The 14,521-nt window shown below is 41.6% G+C and overlaps 1 protein-coding gene across 2 annotated transcripts in view; it reads right to left on the bottom strand.

The window, feature by feature from the left end:
• daam2 (dishevelled associated activator of morphogenesis 2) overlaps nt 1-7,113 on the bottom strand; it is a 226,716-nt gene extending 219,603 nt beyond the window's left edge. Inside the window, exon 1 of one of the 2 annotated variants that reach the window (XM_036963291.1) lies at nt 6,886-7,113. The gene's annotated coding sequence lies outside the window, so the exon portion shown is untranslated. The remainder of the gene's footprint in view (nt 1-6,885) is intronic. The other variant, XM_036963290.1, reaches the window with a different exon arrangement.
• Between the last annotated feature and the right edge of the window lie 7,408 nt (nt 7,114-14,521).

The following is a 14,521-nucleotide window of genomic DNA, read 5'->3' as shown; positions in this document are numbered from 1 at the left end:
TTGAACCATATATTATACAAGAATAAAATAAAAAAATGTATAAATGAACATCATTCCAAGTCACAAGTCTCAAGTCTTAGCACTCAAGTCCCAAGTCAAGACCAAGGATCAAGTCAAGTCTCAAGTCATAATGTGCTCTTTACCAAATGTAATACCATTTCATATTTTTAACAAGAGTAATAGTTCGTATATTACATTTACGCAAATCATGCTTTTAATAATATCTTTGTGTGTTACTTTCCAAATAAACGTTGTATTTCCATGGAAATACATGGGTAGCCATGAGAAAGAGACCCCCCCCCAATAGTGATCGACTAGCGCAATCGGGCGATGTAGGCTTGTAGAATTTTCTTTTAAATAAAAATCACCCAACACATACACTCTCACTCTCTCTGTGTGGTTACAGTAGGATAACGTATGTCAATGGTTTTAGGAACAGCAGTAACGTCAGGCAGGATTTAGGCTATCAACTGCCTAGCCAGTTGTAGCTCAATCTTGGGTGCAATGATCACGTTCCCACACTGACTGTGTGGAGGCTCATTGATTTAATGTTACCTTAGCCTACATGCTACACTAGTATCGTTATAAATTATATAGCTGCCGGCTATATTAGCCATGACTTACCGTTCTTTGTGCAGCCGTCTATAATTTTCACCCCGCATCGGTATTTTTGGGCGCCGATTTTATACCTTTATTTAACTAGGCAAGTCAGTTAAGAACACATTCCTATTTTCAATGACGGCCTAGGAATGGTGGGTTAACTGCCTTGTTCAGGGGCAGAACGACAGATTTTCACCTTGTCAGGTCGGGGGATTCAATCTTGCAACCTTACAGTTAACTAGTCCAATGCTATAACCACCTGCCTCTCGTTGCACTCCACTGCCTGTTACGCGAATGCAGTAGAAGCCAAGGTAAGTTGCTAGCTAGAATTAAACTTTTTTTTTTTAAACAATCATAATCACTAGTTATAAACTACACATCGTTGATGATATTACTAGATTCTAGTGTCCTGCGTTGCATATAATCGATGCAACGCTGGGGGATGATTTCACAAAAGCGCATTTGCGGGAAAAAAAGCACAATCGTTGGACGACTGTACTTAACCATAAACACCAATGCCTTTCTTAAAATCAATACACAGAAGTATATATTTTTAAACCTGCATATTTAGCTAAAAGAAATCCAGGTTAGCAGGCAATATAATCCAGGTGAAATTGTCACTTTTCTTGCGTTCCTTGCACGCAGAGTCAGGGTATATGCAACAGTTTGGGCAGCCTGGCTCATTGCAAACTAAATTTGCCAGAATTTTACATCATTATAACATAACATTGAAGGTTGTGCAATGTAACAATAATATTTAAACTTAGGGATGCCACCCGTTAGATTAGATAAAATACAGAACGGTTCCATTTTTCACTGAAATAAAACATTTTGTTTTCGAAATGATAGTTTCTGGATTCGACCATATTAATGACCAAAGGCTCATATTTATGTGTGTTATTATGTTATAACTAAGTCTGATTTGATAGAGGAGTATGACTGAGCGATGGTAGGCAGCAGCAGGCTCGTAAGCATTCATTCAAACAGCACTTGTATGTTTTGCCAGCAGCTCTTCGCAAACACAGCGCTGTTTATGACGTCAAGCCTATCAGCCTAATGGCTGGTGTAACCGATGTGAAATGGCTAGCTAGTTAGCGGGTTGCGCGCTAATAGCATTTCAAACGTCACTCGCTCTGAGACTTGGCGTAGTTATTCCACTTGCTCTGCAAGGGCCGCGGCTTTTGTGGAGCGATGGGTAACGCTGCTTCAAGTGTGGCTGTCAATGTGTTCCTGGTTCGAGCCCAGGTAGGGACGGAAGCTATACTGTTACACTGGCAATACTAAAGTGCCTATAAAAACATCCAATAGTCAAAGGAAAATTAAATAACGATAGAGAGAACTAGTCCTATAAATACTATATTAACTACAACCTAAAACCTCTTACCTTGGAATATTGGAAGTCTCATGTTAAAAGGAACCACCAACTTTCATATGTTCTCATGTTCTGAGCAAGGAACTTAAACATTAGCTTTCTTACATGGCACATATTGCACTTTAACTTTCTTCTCCAACAGTGTTTTTACATTATTTAAACCAAAATTGAACATGTTATATTTATTTGAGGCTAAATTGATTTTATTGATGTATTATATTAAGTTAAAATAAGTGTTCATTCAGTATTGTTGTAATTGTCATTATTACAAATAAATGAAGAAAAAAAAAGTAAAAAAATAAATACAAATTGGCCGATTAATCGGTATCAGCTTTTTTTGGTCCTCCAATAATCGGTATCGGCGTTGAAAAATCATAAAATCGGTCGACCTCTAGTGTGGATGCCTTATATGGAATACAGTACAACTAAAGGAACCTGTATTAAAAACATTCCCATTTAGGCAATCCCTAGCTGCTGGGCTATTCAGTCCTGGGCCTGGGGGTTTGTCGTCCTGTAGGTTGTCACTCTGGCCTTGACCTAACACCCAAAACCAATAATCTTTCACTAAGATTCTAAAGCTGATTTGGGTGTGTTGGGCTGGGGTGCTGCAGGGTGATGGACACCTAGGGGCAAGACGGGGCTACCCAAATATTGTGTGCAAGTAAAGAGCTCTACAGTACTATTAGGCCTCGGAGTTTAATTATATGGAGGATTTGCTGTTTGTGTGTTACTGTATATTTTCAGTGTAGGTGTTTTTTTGGTTCCCAAACCTTCCCCCCTGTGAATACAACTGTTTTAAGGTGGAAACTGGGAAGGAAATTGTGTTGGGAGAGAGTTGAGTTTTGAATTGACTGGTGGTAGTGGTGGTGGTGGGGGGGGGGGGGGGGGGGGGGGCAAGCGGCTGAAATTTGATAGAGGATGTCTTGATGAAGAAAAAAATACAAAGACTTGATTGTCAAGAGTTGTTCATTTGTTAGGCTATTGGTTACAGGTGCAACAATATTGTTGAATTACCTTTGATCTAGTTCAGTCTTACCACTTAAACATATTCAATAATGACATCTTACCTAGCTTGATGAATGTAGGCATTTTTCCTTACTTTTTGTTCTAAATAGAGACGGCATATTAGGTGGTGTGCAGGAAATAAGCTTTAGATGGTAACGTAAACGTGTTTAAAGTAAGACATCACATTGCACCCATTATGGGGAGGTTCTTGGACTAAAAAGCAAGAGGACTGAAAAATCTCCAGCCAAAATTAATTATAGTCCTCGAAACCATTCCTTAACCCTACTTTTGAAGCTATACATGGTTTATGTTCCTATTATAAACAATGGAGTAATGCAACCTTATATTTTAGGTTATGGCAGTGTAAGATAGGTGCGCTATACTCGAGCCAATCATTTATAGTATTTAAAGAGTCAATATAACAAGTCTCATGAGCTTAGTTCAATTGCCTTAATAAACTTGTATGCCATCTATAAATATGAATACAATTGTTAAATTACGAGCCTTGTTGGTTAAGTCACAGAAAGACAGCGACCTTCCCACTAGCCATGATTGGCTGAGACGAGTGGGCTGGACATGCTGAGAGAGGAGTTCGGATTGGTCTGCCATAGAGGGCTTCTGTCCATTTGAGTTGGTCTGTCTGTTGGTAATCCTGTCGAATGCAGCTTTTTTTAAACGCATTGTGTAGTGGAGCTGCGTAAGTGCTGCTCTCCACTTTCTGGAGGATCAAGTTATGAAATCAGTGGAATTAGAGTATGATAGCTAAAGAGAGGGACATGTCTCCGGATCACATCTTCAAACTAAGGGCAAGCATGGAGTCCGTGACAGGGAGATGCGTCCAACATGCATGATGATGTATACAGGTAAGATAATGTTGCTAGCTAATGCTAGACTTTCAGATATTACATGTTTCTAATTTTGACAAAGTGGTTACATTTCAAGCTAAAGTGTACTTTAGCGAGCTAGCTAAAGTTAACTGGCTGGCTCCCTAGCTGATAATATTCGTATCCCAGAGCCATTTCTTTTTCTAATTAGAGCCTAATGTTAGCTAGCTAACATTGAACTTGGTTAGTTAGCTTCCAGAATATGACTGCAGGGTAGTAACGACATGATTTGGCACTGTGTTCATTGTTGTTTAACCAGCTAATGTTAGCTGGCTGGCTCGTTAGCTAACATTACGCATGTGATCTTACACGTTGTTTGCCTATCCTAGGTTCATTGTTTACCTAGCTAGCTACATGTCTTAAGCTAAAGTGTACAACAGCCATTGAATATGGCCGGTGTCAGTAAACGTCTGCAAAAAAGCGTAATGAAATTGTTGCCAACAGAGCTGGCTAGGCTGTTTTCCTGTTATCCATAGGTAACAAATCAGCCATAGAGGCAGAATTACTTTACCATTATTCCTCAGAAATGCAGTGCATGATATACCATTTTGTAGCTGAGCCTCTACTTTTATCCAATGTAAAAAAACACAATTCCACATTTTACTACATAAGACCGAATCCAGGTGGTGAGTCACATATATCAATATTAGGAACATTGAACAGCTTCCCAGATTGCATGTGTCCTACCTGAAAACATGTTTTTACATTAGCAAGTACTTTAATGGGTAAACCTACTCTAAGAGTATGTATTCGGCTCTTAGAAGGTTTGGATCATAAAAATAAAAAAATAAAAATCAACCCATCCAATGTGAGTACATTGTTGTTAAAGTACAGTACATCAATAAAAGCAACAGTACTCTAGCAATAGTCAAGAGATGCTTATAAGCCTTGTCAGGGCATAGGTCAAATTAGCTTTTGAATTTATGGTATTTTTCAGCTTCAGACAAAAGCTAATATTTAACTTAAAATGTATACTGAACCAAAATACAAAGCAACATGTCAAGTGTTGGTTTCATGAGCTGAAATAAGAGCCCATAAATTTGCCATACGCACAAAAAGTTTATTTCTTTCAAATTGTTGCACAAATTTGTTTACATCTCTGTTACATGCTGACCAGACCGAACACATTGGTGCGCAAGCGTCGCAAAATAAATGTAGAAATCCATGTTACTCAATTATTGCACCCACACTGCTCGCGAGCGTCTGCGACGCCAAAGGCTAACATAGAAGTCATTCCTATTTCTGACGCAGATCGCACTGAAAGTCCTGCCTCTCCCATCTCCTCATTGGTTTATAGAAGCATGTACCCACGTGCCATCTCCTCATTGGGTGATTGAAAGACAATGTTTTGCCGGTTGTCGTGGTAAGTGTAGATGCCAATCACCATATAAGTTCAAAGATGAAAAAGCCTGGAATGATGAGATAACTAGAAACGAGTCGGTTGGCCATTTTATGTGTGGATTAATTGTCCGAGTAGAAGACCTTGTGCATTTCAGGTAAAATAACAACTCAATGTTTATATCCCAGGACAAATTAGCTAGCAACAGCAAGCTAGCTAAATAGATCAAATTAGTTAGCAACAGCAAGCTAGCTTTTCAACCTGTCACCAAATTAATGTAATTGGTTCAGAGTTTGTTTTCACATTTTAACCTGCGTGTCGTGATCACGTTTGGTGTGGGGGGGACAAAATAATGTATGCACAATAGCACACGCGCACAGCCGGTTTGGGTTCCGTGTTAGTGAGCATTTCTCCTTTGCCAAGACAATCCATCTACCTTCTAGGTGTGGCATATCAAGAAGCTGATTAAACAGCATGATCATTACACAGGTGAACCGTGTGCTGGGGCCAATAAAAGGTCACTAAACTGTGCAGTTGTCACAACACAATGCCACAGATGTTCCAAGTTGAGGAAGTGTAATTGCCATGCTGACTGCAGGAATGTCCACCAGAGCAGTTGCCAGAGAATTTAATGTTAATTTCTCTATCATATGCCGCTGCAAGACAAAAGCATGCCTTTAGATTCGAAGCTGGAGCACAGAGTTTTATTCTTTACAGGGGAGACGTGTTTTGACAAATTGGTTGTGTAAAACACACCCGAAATGTTTCACAAGCCAAATTGTACAGCGAGATTTAAGAAAAGGTATGGATAGACCGCTGACCAGATAATGATACTGTGTTTTCCACTCTCCTTTGTCTAGTTGATAGAAATGTTGAGGTCAGACAGTGCCCTCCATCTGTAGCGACTGGAATGACAAAAGTCATCACAGTTTAGCCCACTGAACATACACAGCAAATATAATTGTAGTCAAAAACAGAAAACATACGCCGATTAAATCAAACTGGCCTGCACAATCAATGTATAGTAGCCCAACAATGGACATGGACAGATAAAGCCTGATGTCATTTTTAGCAAAAATGGTCTTCCAAAACCATTTGCTAAACCATCCCACCTGAAGCACATAACGCTAGTTATGCATGTTCGTGAGCAAAACGGCATTACGCATTTAACGATTTACCTTCCAGCTGGTGTTCCCATACAGTATTTTGGTAGGTAATGGTGGAGCTTTTCGATTAGGATAAATACATAGCCTACGAATTGCCCTTTGATGTGTGTTCTCATCGTGAAACAAAATGTTTTACACTGCAGATGAACTGCTCCACAGAAAGCAATGATCTCTCATCATAATATTTTTATTGGCCAAATTTGCATATCTAGGTTTCATAGTAGCCATCATGAGTGGAAGTATTTAATAGATTAGAGACCTGAAACCGCATAGACTATAGCCACATACAATTAAATTATGCAACTTACATTTGGATACACGCACAAAACATTGATCTACAAAGTATCAGTGCCATGACATATGTCCAATAGACTACCACAATTTTACTAAATACCGAAGTGGAGGATGTGGTTTTACCTTTTCTGGCACTGGCCATTGAATCTCTGAAAACCAAACGAGGGGAGCGCTCCAAATTAGCCTAACCATTATCAGCAAATAAAACATACATTTGTGACTTACCAACTGGTTTCATTTCAGGGAAACGTGTCGTTCGATAATAATCCCTTGAAGTTGTAACCATCAAAAGATACAAGCACACAGACAGGTTAAAGCCAATGAAGAACGATGCCTACTTGGTAGGTTTAAGTCGCCTCCCTCGCTCTCCCGCAGACTGTTCATCCGCCCGCTACACTCACAGCGAATGTGACCGGTTTGTGTAAACGAGCAGAGAAGTAGAAATCAGTCCAAACATAACCATCAGCCCTCCTACTCACACCCTCTTAAAGGTACCGCTCTTGTATACTATTATTACACAGCTGATGCCCTGTAAACAGTGTTACTGTTTGGGTGGGATACTACCACTGACCGCGTGTGTGTGTGGTAGTTGGGTAACGTAACAAACCTAATTGGGTTGGGCTGCATATAACTGATAACAGTTTGTTGATAGTTGTTCAAATGTCCATCTATTATGTATTGATAAAGTGTAACGTTTTGTCTATCCCTGTCCATATGTTGGTGTGACCTGCAGTTACAGTTACATTCAAATATCATCCTGTGGTCGTCTATAAGGCTATGATTAAATTATAGGCCTACACGCATTCACCAAGCGTTCACCAATTATTGTCCGTTTTTGTTTGTCAACAGTTCAACTCAAGTCAACTATTTTTGGATTGGCTGCATACAGCACAAAGGCAGACATAGTGTGCGTTTTTTCATGCAGTCATCTCTGTTAAAAACCATGTGGCAAAATCTCTATCCATTGCCACACTGTACATTACAAGGCATTGCAGAATCACAGTGAATAAGGATTTGTTAAACACTATTAAGACAAGGTACCATGCCCAGGCTGCTGCTTAGCAACATCCTAAGAATATAATCCTCTGAAATATGAAGAAACGCTATGGCCACTGCGTTTTGATCTTCTCGCGGCCTCGTGGCCCATAATCCGTCATTAATTGTGAATTCTGTGCACATGTTGACCCAGCTCCGCTAACATACATTTCATCTTGAAATTGAAATGATAATATTTTCTTCGATAGAGAGACTGGCTGGGTATGGGGTGGGGGACGTGGTGGTGGGAGGGGTAAAGAAATGTGTGCAAAAGGTCGATTCAATAATGGGAAATGGAAGAATTTACAGTGGATAGGGATGAGTGGAATGGAAGGTATTGCAAATTCATGAGCTGAGTGGCAAAAAAAATATGAATGGACACTTTTTTTACATGATTCTGTGGTGAAAATATAGGTATGTTTTAACTATGATGTCATCTGGACAAGACAAATACCTAGGAGGTGACTCACTACTGACAGAGATACCGTAGCCTATACAGTGCCTTGCGAAAGTATTCGGCCCACTTGAACTTTGCAACCTTTTGCCACATTTCAGGCTTCAAACATAAAGATATAAAACTGTATTTTTTTGTGAAGAATCAACAACAAGTGGGACACAATCATGAAGTGGAACGACATTTATTGGATATTTCAAACTTTTTCAACAAATCAAAAACTGAAAAATTGGGCGTGCAAAATTATTCAGCCCCCTTAAGTTAATACTTTGTAGCGCCACCTTTTGCTGCGATTACAGCTGTAAGTCGCTTGGGGTATGTCTCTATCAGTTTTGCACATCGAGAGACTGACATTTTTTCCCATTCCTCCTTGCAAAACAGCTCGAGCTCAGTGAGGTTGGATGGAGAGCATTTGTGAACAGCAGTTTTCAGTTCTTTCCACAGATTCTCGATTGGATTCAGGTCTGGACTTTGACTTGGCCATTCTAACACCTGGATATGTTTATTTTTGAACCATTCCATTGTAGATTTTGCTTTATGTTTTGGATCATTGTCTTGTTGGAAGACAAATCTCCGTCCCAGTCTCAGGTCTTTTGCAGACTCCATCAGGTTTTCTTCCAGAATGGTCCTGTATTTGGCTCCATCCATCTTCCCATCAATTTTAACCATCTTCCCTGTCCCTGCTGAAGAAAAGCAGGCCCAAACCATGATGCTGCCACCACCATGTTTGACAGTGGGGATGGTGTGTTCAGAGGGATGAGCTGTGTTGCTTTCACGCCAAACATAATGTTTTGCATTGTTGCCAAAAAGTTCAATTTTGGTTTCATCTGACCAGAGCACCTTCTTCCACATGTTGGGTGTGTCTCCCAGGTGGCTTGTGGCAAACTTTAAACAACAATTTTTATGGATATCTTTAAGAAATGTCTTTCTTCTTGCCACTCTTCCATAAAGGCCAGATTTGTGCAATATACGACTGATTGTTGTCCTATGGACAGAGTCTCCCACCTCAGCTGTAGATCTCTGCAGTTCATCCAGAGTGATCATGGGCCTCTTGGCTGCATCTCTAATCAGTCTTCTCCTTGTATGAGCTGAAAGTTTAGAGGGAAGGCCAGGTCTTGGTAGATTTGAAGTGGTCTGATACTCCTTCCATTTCAATATTATCGCTTGCACAGTGCTCCTTGGGATGTTTAAAGCTTGGGAAATCTTTTTGTATCCAAATCCGGCTTTAAACTTCTTCACAACAGTATCTCGGACCTGCCTGGTGTGTTCCTTGTTCTTCATGATGCTCTCTGCGCTTTTAACGGACCTCTGAGACTATCACAGTGCAGGAGACTTGATTACACACAGGTGGATTGTATTTATCATCATTAGTCATTTAGGTCAACATTGGATCATTCAGAGATCCTCACTGAACTTCTGGAGAGAGTTTGCTGCACTGAAAGTAAAAGGGCTGAATAATTTTGCACGCCCAATTTTTCAGTTTTTGATTTGTTAAAAAAGTTTGAAATATCCAATAAATGTCGTTCCACTTCATGATTGTGTCCCACTTGTTGTTGATTCTTCACAAAAAAATACAGTTTTATATCTTTATGTTTGAAGCCTGAAATGTGGCAAAAGGTCGCAAAGTTCAAGGGGGCCGAATACTTTCGCAAGGCACTGTAAATTGAGTTACTCAGTTAGGTGGTTAACTGATTTTTGTCTTCTGACATCCAAGAGTAGGCAGATGAAGTCTGGAAGGGCATCAAGGAATCTTTGGGTTGTCTGAGAATTTATAGCACAACTTTTGATGCTCCTTGGTTGGGGTCTGAGCAGATTATTTGTTGCGATTGCAAACGTAATAAAATGGTGGTCCGATAGTCCAGGGTTATGAGGAAAAACATTAAGATCCACAACATTTATTCCATGGAACAAAACTAGGTCACTGTTTATTATCAACAACAACAAGTTTCTATTTTTATTATTCTCCTTTTTCTCCCCAATTTCATGGTATCTAATTGGTAGTTACAGACTTGTCCCATCGATGCAACTCTCATATGGACTCGGGAGAGGCAAAGGTCAAGAGCCTTGTGTCCTCCGAAACACAACCCAGCCAAGCTGCGTGGCTTCTTGACAGAATGCCCACTTAACCCAGAAGCCAGACGCACCAATGTGTCAGAGGAAACACGGTACACCTGTTGACCGTGTCAGCGTGCACTGCACCTGGCCCTACACAGGAGTTGCTAGTGCACAATGGGACATGAACATCCCTGCCCTCCAAACCCTCCTCTAACCCGGCCCGCCCCATGTGTCTCCCAGTTGCGGCCGGCTGCGACAGAGCCTGGACTCGAACCAGGATCTCTAGTGGCACAGCTAGCACTGTGATTTAGTGCCTTACACCACTGCGCCACATGGGAGGCAATACCAAGTTTCTCAGCAAAAGATGATGACTGTGAGATACTATTTGTTATTGTAAAAGGGACATTACTCTGTACCAAAACAAACTCTCTTTAGGATTTATATGGGCCATTTTTCACCACTCTAATGCTTTTGCTGTAACAGAGGCAATGTGTCATCTTTGAGTTGTTGACAGTAAATGATTACCCCTATCTCACTTATTTTTTTGTTGTTGACAACTTTCAATACAAACCTCTCACCTCTCACATTTTGAGGATATAATTTAGTGCTTATGTTACCGAACAGCAATAGCATTAGAGTGGTGAAAAATCACACAGAGAGCTACAGTAGTGGCAACGGACATCTTAATAACACTAAAAAGGCTGGAAAGAATGAAGTGTAGAAAGAGTGAGGGACGGTCCAACATAGCTTGGCCTGTCAGAGCTCAGTTAACGTTATCCAGTGGGACCAAACGATTTCCTAGAAACTCTTGTCCTAGAACTCGATAAATCTTCCCAATTTTCAAGACTGGGGGAGGTCAGATTTATAATCCAGAGGGCATACTATATCATCCAATAATTAGGATGACATCAAAGACTGACAGGCAATAACCTTAGCCTCAGTCCTTCACCCTTACCCTGACTCCCAGTCATTCACATTCACACACACCTACACACAAAAACCTACGCACAGACACATGCACACGCGCACACACAACATCCCAAACCTATCCTGCGCACCACCACTAGTCAGCCCAGAATGTTTTTTCGGTGCTATTGTTTTGAGTAAAGTATACATGACATATAATTAACACCACCACAGCACAACGTGCAGGGGGAGAATGAAGTACTTTTCCAGCTTTTCCCAATAAGATGGGATATCCATCCAAGGCGAAAGAGGGACCAGGCTTATTCCAGGTTTACGCAGTCCCAAGTGAGGGAATGCAGGGTAAATCGATTGAGTTACCCTGGCTATTTTCAGACACTCTTAGAAAAATGGTTCCAAAAGGGTTCTTTGGTAGAACCTTTTTGGTTCCAGGTACAACTCTTTGGGTTCCTTGTAGAACCCTCTGTGTAATGGGTTCTACATGGAACTCAAAACGGTTATTCCTGGAACCAAAAGGGTTCTCCTATGGGGACTGCCGAAGAACCCTTTTAGGTTTTGGATAGCACCTTCTTTTCTAAGACATTTACATTTGAGTCATTTAGCAGACACTCTTATCCAGAGGGACTTACAGGAGCAATTAGGGTTAAGTGCCTTGCTCAATGGCACATCAACAGATTTTTCACCTAGTCGGCTTGGTGATTCAAACCAGTGACCTTTCGGTTACTGGCCCAACTCTCCTAACCGCTAGGATACCTGCCGCCCTAAGAGTGTTGGGTTCCTCCCTAGGGGTTTTCTCTCTGGACAGAATAAATGGTGGTGGGGAAAGTGTATAGCACACACAAACAAATATATGCACACATATATGTGCATGCACGCATACCGCATACACACACCAGCCTGTAATTATCAAGTTACTAACATGTAGCCCAGTGCTGCATTCAATGGCCTGTTCATAAGGGAACCTAGATGGAACTAACCCCATACAGAGTTATTGTGAACAGATATGGGCAAATTTGCTTGTAGTGGTTATCAAAAGCACCATTGCACTATTGTGTCACAGCGATAAGCTTGTTTTCATTTGCAACAAACGTGCTTATGTGTTTCCAGATAATATTAGATACTGTAAGCAGGTTACTAAGCTTTGGGTCAGCTTCCTTAGTGTCTGATAAGCTGAAACCCAAGTAAGGGCTTTCAGGAACACAGCATTGACACACACACACACACACACACACACACACACACACACACACACACGCACACATGCACACACACACAAACAATATGCGGCAGGTCACAAGTACACAATATAGTGCCAGTAAAGGACCCTATTCAAGAACATTTAATTCAGGCATATTCACGGTGTACTGTAGCACTGTGATGCCCTGTAAGATAAACTAAAGATGTGTAAGGATGGCTGGTCTACGTTTTCTACTGGAAGGATAAAATTCTCCAATTCCCTTGACTAGGGCACTTATCTGAAATTGCCTGAGTATCAACCTCGCTGAAGAAATGGCTGAAATGTTCAAACGTGAGCAGGAAAATTACTCCAGTAATGTGTGATCATGCTCTCCAAGATCGCCAGATGGATTACCAGGACGTGTACTCCGAGCATGCACTGACCAACTGGCAAGTGTCTTCACTGACATTTTCAACCTCTCCCTGTCTGAGTCTGTAATACTAACATGTTTCAAGCAGACAACCACAGTCCCTGTGCCCAATAACACTAAGGTAACCTCCCTAAATGACTCATAGCACTCACGTCTGTAGCCATGCAGTGCCATGAAAGGCTGGTCATGGCTCACATTAACATCATTATCTCAGCAACGCTAGACCCATAGACCCACTCCCCACTGCCCTTTCACACCTGGACATAAGGAAGACCTATGTGAGAATGCTATTCATTGACTACAGCTCAGCATTCAACCCCATAGTGCCTTCAAAGCTCATCACTAAGCTAAGGACCCTGGGACTTAACACCTCCCTCTGCAACTGGATCCAGGACTTCCTGACGGGCAGCCCCCAGGTGGCAAGGGTAGGTGACAACACATCCGCCGCGCTGATCCTCAACAGGGTGGCACCTCAGGGGTGTGTGCTCAAGTCCCCTCCTGTACTCCCTGTTCACTCATGACTGCATGGCCAGGCAAGACTCCAATACCATCATTAAGTTTGCCGATCACACAACAGTGGTAGGCCTGATCACCGACAACGATGAGACAGCCTAAAGGGAGGAGGTCAGAGACCTGGCCGTGTGGTGCCAGGACAACAACCTCTCCCTCAACGGGATCAAGACAAAGGAGATGATTGTCGACTACAGGAAAAGGAGGACCGAGCACACCCCATTCTCATCGACGAGGCTGTAGTGGAGCAGGTTGAGAGCTTCAAGTTCCTTGGTGTCCACATCACCAACAAACTAACATGTTCCAAGCACACCAAGACAGTCGTGAAGAGGGCACGACAAAACCTATTCAGGAGACTGAAAAGATTTGGTATGGGTCCTCAGATCCTCAAAAGGTTCTACAGCTGTACCATCGAGAGTATGGTTGCATCACTGCCTGGTATGGTAACTGCTTGGCCTCCGACCGCAAGGCACTACAGAGGGTAGAGCATACTGCCCAGTACATCACTGGGGCCAAGCATCCTGCCACCCCAAACCTCTAATACCAGGCAGTGTCAGAAGAAGGCCCTAAAAATTGTCAAAGACTCCAGCCACCGTAGTCATAGAGTGTTCTCTCTGCTACCGCACGGCAAATGGTACCGCAGCACCAAGTCTAGGTTCAAGAGGCTTCTAAACAGCTTCTACCCGCAAGCCATAAGACTCCTGAACATCAAATCAAATGGCTACCCAGACTATTTGCATTGTCCCCCCCCCCCACCCCCACCTTTTACGCTGCTACTACTGTCTGTTTATTATCAATGCGTAGTCACTTTAATAACTCTGCCTACATGTACATATTACCTCTACTAACTGGTGCCCTCACACATTGACTCTGTACCGATACCCCCTGTATTTAGCCTCGATATTGTTATTTTACTGCAGCTCTTTAATTATTTGTTACTTTTATTAATTTATGTTTTGTATTTTTCTTAAAACTGCACTGTTGGTTAAGGGCTTGTAAAGTAAGCATTTCACTGTAAAGTTGTATTCGGCACGTGACAAATAAAATGAGATTTGATTTGAATATTACTCCAGTAAGTGTGTCCATTCAGCAAATTGAGTGATGCTGAAAATCATTAGGATCTCTCTAAGAAGAGATCAGTATCCACAAGAGTTTGCGACAGGTTTACACTGTGATTCTTTATGGAGAGGGACACAATAATATAAAATTCAAAAACAAAGAATTTATTTGCTGTCTATTCTGTTGCTGAGCCCAGTCTGGGTACTGGGGGGAAACG

This window comes from Oncorhynchus mykiss, chromosome 26 (assembly GCF_013265735.2).
Source record: "Oncorhynchus mykiss isolate Arlee chromosome 26, USDA_OmykA_1.1, whole genome shotgun sequence".
Taxonomy (NCBI): Eukaryota; Metazoa; Chordata; class Actinopteri; order Salmoniformes; family Salmonidae; genus Oncorhynchus; species Oncorhynchus mykiss.
This window is presented reverse-complemented; position numbering and strand designations above follow the sequence as displayed.